This window comes from Pholis gunnellus (assembly GCF_910591455.1).
Source record: "Pholis gunnellus genome assembly, chromosome: 12".
Lineage (NCBI taxonomy): Eukaryota > Metazoa > Chordata > Actinopteri > Perciformes > Pholidae > Pholis > Pholis gunnellus.
The window spans coordinates 16880942-16891587 of NC_136539.1; positions in this window are offsets into that span (position 1 = coordinate 16880942).

Here is a 10646-nt window from a genome sequence, read left to right on the forward strand (position 1 = left end):
TGGGTAAGTTGTCGTGCCCTCTACAGAAACCTTTGGTAATGTCAGCCTGGAGAAGACAGTTTGTCGATGTTGTTGAACACTCTTCATGTAAGAGACAAACAACTCTCAGTGGGATTTTTCTATTTGGAAAAGTGGTGTAAAAATTAAAATCTCGGTGTACTAAACTAAAATATACGTGTTTATAAAGCTAAGGTGACTTTTCCAGATTTATTCTATTTATACTGACTTTCAAATACGCTTTAATGTGGCGTTTTACCAATGTCCCGAATGACCTCCAGCAGCAAGGCAATTACAAATTGTTGGAAAAAATATGTAGCAACACCTTGCTATCATTCATCAAATCTTTCCATCAAAGGATAAAATAGCCTGCCATGCCTGCTATATGACTTTAAACGTTAAGGCTGCTTCATTTGCAATCCCACAGGAGTTACTCATTTCCTATCAACGTTAGCCCTTCTGCTGGCATAAACCCCGGCTCAGAGTCTATTAAAGTCATGTAGGACACAGGTAATTTAATTCATAAACCAAGATTACATCGGAGTTGTAATGGCCCTAATGATGAAGCATGATGTTTGAGTTTCGGTAATAGGATCTCCTAATAGATGACAGAGACCAGGCTATTATCAGCTACTAACACAACATACACCGAGCAACACATTTGCCAAGAATGTTGTTCTCCTCTGCTGGCATACAGGGCCAAGGACTGGATGTACCCTTCGTCTCTCATATCCTTGACATTCAAAACTCCATTGTAGGTTGTAAAAATGTTTGTTTTTTTTATTCCAGGGACAGTGAACAGAGCGCTCTCCAAAAACATGCCATATTTACACTGGGGAGCTGCCCATTTCAACCATAGTTTAATATTTTTCAAGTTCTGATAAGCATTTTTGAAACACTTGTGGTCTCAGCTCAAGGGCATTTTGTCAGGACGTGTTTTGGAAAGTAAAAGTGTGTCTTACTACTAACATTTCTGCAGGTACTTGGATTACAGTTTTCCATGTACAAAACCTCCTGGCCCCCGTTGTTGGGTATTTGAGTGTCCTGTTGAATGTATCGTAACCAAACTTAGCACATGACGACATTTAACACAAATGCCTCCATTTCAAATCGGTTAGACTCAGCCACCTAAGCTATTATCTGTCTGCAAAATTAAAAGTGAATTGAGAGACATTACATGTTGTCATCTTGTTACTCTTGACTTTATTTATCTCTTCTCACTCTATATTCCTCCCTGTATTCCTCCATCGTTCCATGCAGACAGGTAAAGTTGTTTAAGGCTGAGAAACTAGAGCTTAGATAACCCTGCATTTCCACCCCGGAGGTGTAGGAAGAGAGGTGCTGACACACAGATTAATAATGCTCTCTCTCTCTCTCTCTCTCGCTCTGTCTCTCGCGCTCTCTCTCTCGGCTGGCTGCATATCAGCAGCTTCCTTTCTTATTTGTCAAACATATGAATAATAATTACACGCCGTGCTAATTCATTGTTTCTCTCCACCAGTATTCTTCAGAATTCATGCATACTTAAACTGCTATTATTCTGATATGGGTCATTTCATGGCAACAATAGGATCTGCATTTCCAGGACTGTGGGTTCTCTTTGGTCTCCTCGGACGTTTCACTGCCTGCAGGATCCATTTCATTGTACAGCGTCAACCAAACAGGTTTGCAGAGATGCAATTTTCATATTTCCACGTATGAACAGTATTTTAGAAAACAAATATTGTTAAAATTAAGAAAATATAATCATGGTTTGCTCCAAAATTAATGAATGGCAATTGATATTCAAAGACTGTCACCATCAGTTACTATATTAGTTATATAGTAACTGAAAAGTATGTCACATTATCTTAAAACATATTTGTAAAAAAAAGTAATTTTCATAAAAATTTCACCAGCTGTGAAAACAAAATAACATTGAATGGTACAAACAAATGGCATTTAGATTTACCTTCTTTTTCTTCATGTTGAAACAGAAGGCTGCATTTTCTTTCTCGTTTAACGTCACCGGTAATTTAACTTTAATCGTGGCAATTTTGATCCATCGGATAATTGGCTTTTAAGACTGAACCCTGCATTATTCCCGGAGTTTACAGTACGATAAACAACATTTAGTATACGGAGAAACAGGGAGAAGTTCTGAGGCGCTCAGAGGGGATGCTCATCCATGAGACTCTTCACATGCAGAGTAATGAGCGAACACAGTCCAGACACTCGGGCTGAACAACAGAAGGAGAGGAAGAGGAAGGCGAAGGTTGCGAGTTGCGAGTGTTGGAGGCCTAGAGGAGGACATGGAGAAAATAATATGGTACATCGTAAAGTCTTGGCAGTGTTGCAACATCATATTTTTTACAGATAATTTAATTTGAAGGAGTGCATAGTGATCCATGGCAAGCAGGAAAGAATACTTAGTTTTTAGATATAGTGTTGACTATAATTGGCAAGAACTCTTCTTTAGAATAAAACAGTCTACTGCAATTAACCTCTACAGAAAATAGATCCTCCTCCACCCAACTTACAGCAGCTTCAGTCTCCTCAGTCTTTTAGATACTAGTGTCAGAATGTGATTCTTAAGAGAAAGGGGTTCTCACACAAGCTTACCATAAGAATATAGTCATACTGCATAACACATTTCTGTAAAGATTTAACGATTATTCTTTTTTTGACATTTATTGTTGTTAAATTGTATAGGTATGCAATAGCAGCTTTTCCATCTTGATCTCATCAATTTAAGTTCTGAGTATGAAGTGTGATTAAAAAACTCATATCTACTCAATGAGGTGACAGGCTCTTTGCTGCAGACTGCACCGCTGCTTAAAGCACAGCACATTTTGGTTTTGCTACATCGTGAAAAGTTCAACTCGTTCTCCGTGTCCTCCTCCTGAACCCTGTGTTTATCTCTGCAGCAACCCTCTTCCATCCTCATTCTGTACATTTCAAAGGAAGCATGAGCCACTGATTTGCATAATCCAGAATGTTCTGCGAGTGTGCATGCGTGTGCATGTGTATTGGGATGAGCATTGACTTATTCTCTGCATTCCCAAATCTAATTATCCCTGTTTGGCCTTGGGACAGGGCCCACGAAACGAGCAAGAGAAAGAAGCTGGTCACAGATGAAAAGGGAACGGACAAAAACCAGAAGATCTGCAGAGAAAGACGGAGAGGAAGAAATGTAAAGAATACACTGAGTTCTTTGGAACTGGGTCACTGTTTTTTTTAGCTTCATCCATTTTTTTTGGAGAGTGACAAATTGATGTGCAAAACTGACTGACCCAGACAATTAGGAAACCACAACTGCGACTCAAAACTACTGTGCAATTTTGTGAGAATTGAAAGACCCACCGTTTAGGCTACAGCTGTATCAACACAGCATGCAGTAACAGAAAAAATATTAAAAAATTACGTTCTCTGAGTCATCTGTACAACGCAACTCATGTTGTGCTGATAATATTTTGGCATGACTTATTAATGTATTTGAAAAACCTCCTTTGCTTTAAGAAAAAAAAATATTTTTAGCCCAAAGACAATTAATTATTTTGATGAGGTTGATGAACATCAGCAGGTCACTTTCCTAATGCACCTTTTAACTATAACTTTTAAAATGGCTCTGATGCCATAGATATTACATTGTGATTTCTGTTTTATTTATTTTCACTCACTGTATGTGTATGAACATTTTTACATTGGCAGCCCCCAGTGGTGTTCTCAATACAGACACTGCAGTAGTTTCCAGCCGCAACAGCGACTCTGGTTCCGTCTTCCCCTGGTCGGTTTGTGTGCGAGTTGCACGGTGTTCTATGGACAGCTCTTGGCACAGTGACAGTGTCCCAACTGTGTAACATTGCACTCCTACTTTACGCCCCTGGTCCGATTTAGCATTACGGCTGAGAATTGTTGAATTCTGCTGGTATCGGTATCAATGCCCAAACATCCCTAGTCTTAACTCTTACTTCCAAGAAAGTTGACACTTTGTAGTTATCCGACAGAACGAGCAGGAAATGCATATGCAGTGCACTTTATAGGAAAGGGCATTAGTCGTTCTTTTCTCAGATTATAATCAAAGGGATATTCGATGCATCATGCTGCAACAAAGTTCGCCGCCAAAGAAGCCTGTCTGTATCCTCGTCTTCTCTTCAACCGAGTTCTATTGTGAGACTCCACAGACAGGGCGAGCACAAAGTGGCAGAAGCAGGCAGACAGGCACTCAGACTACTGAGAGCCAGAGCCTGGCAGAGAGCCGATCCACATGAGAGCCTCCTTAGATCACTCCCTTCACTAAGGTACGCAGATTCACTCCCCACATCCCTCCCCAGCACCCCTCTCTCAATCTTCTCCTTGCCTTCCTTCATCATACCCTCCCCCTCATTAAAACTCTTAATTGACTCATTCACACCTGCTCGTGCACTGGCTCATTTGGGACAAACCTCCACAACCAGAGCAGATTTTCTCATCAACTGCGAGTTCACTCCGGTGCACACTGTCCTTCATTCACCTACAGGGCAAAGCAATGATCTTAGACTGTGTGTGGGTGTGGGCGAATGTAAGTGTGTTCAAGGCCGTCAATATGTAAGCACCCACATAAAATAAAGTGGAAGATTCTTCCAGAAACATACGAGGGTATGGAGAGAGGCTGTGGTGAAAAAAAGTTAAATTCGACACCTAGCATTCACAGTACGAACTGCATTTTAATACAGCACAGTATATTTTAAAATACCTCACAGGCCATATTAAGGTATCAGGACAGACATGACTCTAATGCCCATAGTAGCCATATGCTTGCATGATGTACAACTAAAAGCATCAGGTGGAATGATGTATTATTCTCCCTTTAACCTTTCGTGAGATATACCATCCTGTCTTTAGCTTTTCAGCTGTCTCCCTGAGCTCTTGACCTCTATCTTCCCTTTAGCTTGTCTCGCATATCACTAATAAATGCCTCATCAAAATCACATTATCTAAATGTAGATGGTAACCTTTGGGAAGCAGCAGGAAATGGAATTTCCCAAAATACACCACAGAAAGAGGTCAGTCGAAGCAAGCGCCCTGTTGTTAAGTGTCCAAACTGTCATACTTCACAAAAAGACATATCCTGGCCTGCCAAGGTCTATGTCACCAGAATATAATCATGTCTCAATGCTAATGTACTCTGTATCTCTATGCAGTGTGTAGCTGCTGTCTGTCTTTTTCCCTCCTAATCCACCTTTTCTGAATATTTAGGGAAATTGACTGAAAACCTTTCAATGTACGGATATATCAAGATTCCTGTTCTTCCCGTTTGCATGAATTTAAGCCTAGAACAAGGCAGTCGCACTCTGCTCACTTCTCCATTGCCTCAGCCACTTCAGCTTCCATACTCTTCACTCTTTTTTTTCCCCCTCCTTCCTACTAGCCTTTTTCCACTGCCAATGCATTTTGTGGCTTTGATGAGACTTTGCAGTGTCCTCTGAGGTTAAGAGTTCACAATGCTAATGCTGAGGTCTAAACATGCGTGTGCATGTGTGTATGTATAATTTGGCAGAGAAGACGGCACATTGACTCTGTGCATTTGCTGGTATACGTTTTATCAGTGTATGTTCGCAGATGCTGTCCTTTTCTGATATATATATACCTAAATTCTGATGCATTCAGATCACACACTACAAACAAAAATGCATGAATAAATGTGATCCCATTATTATTTTTAGCGAGGGGTGATAATGATTGTCCGCCAGTTAGTTGGCCGGTCTGTAGGTTGGTGATATATATCAACATCCACTCTTTTTTACAGACATTCATGATTTCCAGAGGATGATGCTTAATTACATTGGTTATCCCCTCTCTTTATCTCTAGCTGCATTATGAGGTTCATATTTGCGTACTTCCATGTTCCCATCAGGATGAATTTTAATAACTTTGGCGATCCCCTGACCTTCGATCTTGCACTACCATCAAGTCATTTTTTTCCCAATCCCTAAAAAGAGCTGTATTTAGCTGTATTTAGTATTCTGAGCATTGATCAGCTTCTTCCCTTCCGCAGTCGAACTCATTAACAGAGCCCGGGACCCCCACTGACTGTCATACCAGGACAAATTCCTACCGGTCACTCCCCTGCATCCCTTCTATCCCTTCTATTACACTCGACACTTTTACAATACACATCTCACTTGTTTATAGTCCTGTTATCTGTTCGTTGTTTATAGTCCTGTTATCTGTTCGTTTGTGCACTTTATTTTATATTTCACTTTATTTTATATTTCACTTTATTTTATATTTCACTTTAGTTTATATCTTACTTTATTTTATATCTCTCTGTAAATTTTAATATGTTTCTACTTGCACTGATTGTTGTTGATTGTTAAATGTTGTGCACCTCCCGTCATGTCAAACTCCTTGGCACATACCATGGCAATAAACGGTCCTGATTCTGATTCTGATTCTGATATATGTAAAGCTATAGTGAAGTCATTTCTACCCAAGCAGAGAATATAGTTGCTCTCCTGCTGTCTGTGTTTATATACGTGTTTTCCTTGATTAGTTTTTTTTATGTAGTTTGCACCACTAACATTGTTAGCACTACTAGCTTTGAGGTGTCAGCTCACCTTTGCCATGTTGAGAGCCAATCAAAAAGCTCCCAATCTCGTATCTTGCACCTTTAACACTAAATATGCACAGATCGATTTCCAATAGCTCAGCGGTTCTTTGTATTTTGTAGTAAATAGCATAAGGTAGCATCCGAAATCATTAACGTGTGCAGTCTGTTAAATGCATAATAAAACACCCCTTGATTAACCTTGCAGATTTTAACCCTTTAAGAGTTTTCTTTCAGTTCTGATTTCATGATTCAACACAGAAAATGTACATAGTACAACACACTGAAACCATTTTTAGATCCTTTTAAGATTAAGAGCGTAACATTTCAAAATAATAATTATTCAGGTACCCAGCTGTGACGTCTATCAGCAGCCTTATAACAGTTCTGAAATGAAAAACAAAAATACATTATCTCTTGGTAGAATTATTTATTTTCCCTACTGAACAAAGACATACAGTACTTCAATAATCTGCAAATGTCTGAAGTGAAACAAGATCATTCATGATTCTGTGTTTTGTGTAGCAGTGAGACGTTGACCTTACTGCGAGTTTATTAGCAATAAACTGTTATCTGTGAATAATAATCATATCCTCATCCCTGGAACTCTTTCTAACACTCACTAATTTACACTCTGTCATTTGTTCAAGTAATTGGTATTTAATATTCAGACTTGTGTATGGTGTAATGTATTGCACTCAATACATTATTTGACAAAGCCACGTTTGGCTCAGCCTGCTAAAGACGAATTTGGTGTAAATTTAATAAAGGAAATCTAGATGCTTAAAAGCTCCTATTAACCTTTTGGACCCTAAGCCTTTTTTTAGGCCTTTTCTCGAAAATTGTAACCCATACAAAAGAGACTACAATTCTGTAACTACAAGGTCTATTTTAAAAATGTTGATGCTTGAATAACACTAGGGATTGTGAGATTTGATGAGATGAGTAAATATTGTGTATATGTTACTGGTTAATAGTAGCTGAAGACTGAACACAGCAAACAGGGAAAATTCCCAAGTTCGTCTGAAGAAAAAGCACTGTAATTTATTAAATAAGGCCCTGGCTAGCCTAAAAACATTCCCAATTCATAGCACAAAGGGTGCAGGAACCTCACAAAAAGATTTGGTGTAAATAAAGTGAAGCAAACCCCAATTATAGGTGTTTATCTAAAAAAAAACATGCGAAATTCTCATTTTATATACTTTATAATTATATATTTCACTTTATTTGTCACTCATATTGTACAATCTATCCTAACAGAGCTGTTTGGCATCATTTTGGCATAATTCTGACCCATTCTGACCCATTTTGACCCATTTTGACCCATTTTGACGTGTCATATCTCTCCTGGATGTCTCTGTCTGTTTGTCTGGAGCCCTTGCTCAGCCTGTGGTTGGTGGATCTTGTCATGTGACATCTCATTAGCTCCAGGTGCTCAAAACGAACACACTCGTGTGTTTCATGAAGTGATTGACAGAAGTTTGAGCCAATAAAACTCCAAAACCGTGCAGCGGTCAGCCCCCAAGCCCCAAGCCCCTGTATGATTCGCCGCCGGCATTCTGACCACCATTTTGGCTCAGATGAATGGAGAAACTCCATTTTAAGTTCCAGACGTACCTACTGAGCAGACGAACACATTACTAATAAGGAATAATTGCGGATTTCACCGTTTTGGCCCTCAAAACCGTCTCAAGGTATGATACAGTTATAATATTTTCGCAGTGTGGGAGTTGTGCTTTCTGTGGCTTGTTGGCTGTAACTCCTGAACGCTTTGACGGAGAGTAATTTGGAAGCTACCGTTGAACTCTGTGTGGAATGCTAATGTTGTTAGCGGTGTGATTTGCCGGGTAAGATGCTATGCCCGAGATTCACGAAGCATTCTCTGAGTTGTTGTCTTGCCGGCTGTGGCGATATTGTGGCGAATCTTCTTAGTTAGTTAGTAGAATAGTTTATAATGGTGTTTGTAGTGTGTAAAATGGTTAACGTGATTACATTAAGGAGACTTTTTTCGATAAAAAAAAAAAAAAAAAAATGTAATTTCTTTTTATAATGTCTTTAAGAACTTTAATTTCTACGACGCTCTCTTCGATTAAAAATCTCGTAAACCCCAAATGGGGCTCGCTCGGGTCCAGGAGGTTAATCATCAGCAGACAGCCAAATTATTTCAGAGCATTAGTGAATCCAATAAATTAGACTGTTTTGCCAATATGTCTATTGACAGGGAGCAGAGTGAAATAAGCTTTTAATGTTTTAGATTATTTAGGGGATAAGGGTACACAGGGAGTGGATTTTTGTTTTGTGCTCTTGTACTTCTATGTTGGGACCAATTTGAGATAAAGACCTTGAGTGTAAGTACATTTAATGGGGACATTTTGGCTGGTCCTCCAGTTTTCAAAGGGCTGTTTGTAGGTAATTGATTTTTGGGTTAAGGCTAAAATTAGGTTTATGTCAAAGTCAGGGTAAGGGCTGGTGTTACGCCTGTAGTTTGTATAGAAATTGTAGGGATTGTACAGGTTTGAGTTAGAGGATAAGGAATGTGCGTGTTCGTGTGTGTGTGTACAAGTTGAAAAGTTGAAATAAGTTACAGTGACAATGTGGAATACAGAAACCGTAAAGTTAATTAGAAGATGCCCAATGAAATGTTATTTGTAATCACCAGGATGAAACAATCAAGCCATTGTGCTGCAACCACAGTGATGCAATCAAAGCCCAAGAAAGCAGAGAAAGACAATCTCTCTGATATTGGAAGATCCTACGAAACCCTGGAAGGTATGGCTATGTTCATATGATAAGAGATAGGTCTGGTTTATGGTTATCAAAAAAACGTGCTAACTACAGGTTTGTGATGGGACTCCTCAACATGCTGTTATACTGCTTAATTCCCTGCATTATACAGCTCAATTTCCCTGCAGCAGTTTTAAGTACGGCAGCAGGCAATCAGCGCCCACATGGCATCCAATTTGTGCCTTCCACTTTCATTGCCAAAGGCTTTGGACATGCGTATTGTTGTTCTCCCACACTCAGGGGACTTGACACTGTGAGTGTGGGGCTATCCCCAACTGCAATTAACACCATTTCAAAGTATTCAATCCAGCCACCGGCCTCGAACGGTAGCATTTTGATGAATAACAGACGTTTTTTTTTTTGTCATGCATTACTCCAGAATTACATTCATTTCTTTTTATATTCCATCACTTTTTTTTTTTTTGCTGCCTTTGCAATAGTCACATCACAGGTAGTACCAGAGATTTCCAGAATTATTTGTTGTTATGTCACGGGGAAACATTTACACTAAGCCTTCCTGCAATACCAGCTTCTTACAGGCTACAACATCCACTGACTGCCTTTGGTTGCTGACAACAGAGAAAGAATGCAGGGAGCTTGATTCATCTCCCGTAGTGTCGCTTCACTCCCTGAAGGTTGGAGCATTTTATGAAGAAGAAGATGCTCCGTTAGAAGCTCTGTTAGAGCTCCAGGATACAATGCATCTTGTACTGAATGTAAACATAACTTCTGTTTGTCTGTGAAAACTCTGTATGCAGGACACCTTTAACAAACAGTACAAACACAGAAACTAAACCAGACTACTTCAGGACATGACGGTTATTCTTCATCGTCCAACAAAAGAGTTCTTCAATCTGTAGCATGACAACTTTATTGCGTTTGTGTTTCCTTCCTCGTTTGCTCTCCTTCTCCCGTCTGTCCTCTGACAGGCTCACAGATGAAATCTGCCTTCTTGTCATTCAGGAACCAATCAATAGGACAAATGACAACTTGTGACAGTGACACAAAGTAATTTTGTCCTTGTGTCCAAATTCGATGCCACATGGTCGTATACTAATTCCTGTAAGATTGGAATTCAAAAAAAAAAAAAAAGATGTCTAAACTGATTTTAACAACAGCATCAGTGCATGTCTAATGTTTACTTATAATTTACAAACAAACTTTAATAAAGTCCTCAGCCGGCCATTTGCTATGTCTCATGTGGTGAAGAAATTGCTGCAAGGTTCTCCGATTAATTAAAGAAGACACCAGCCCAGTGCTCCGGCTGGTGCAAGTGTTGGAACAATCAAGATGCGGT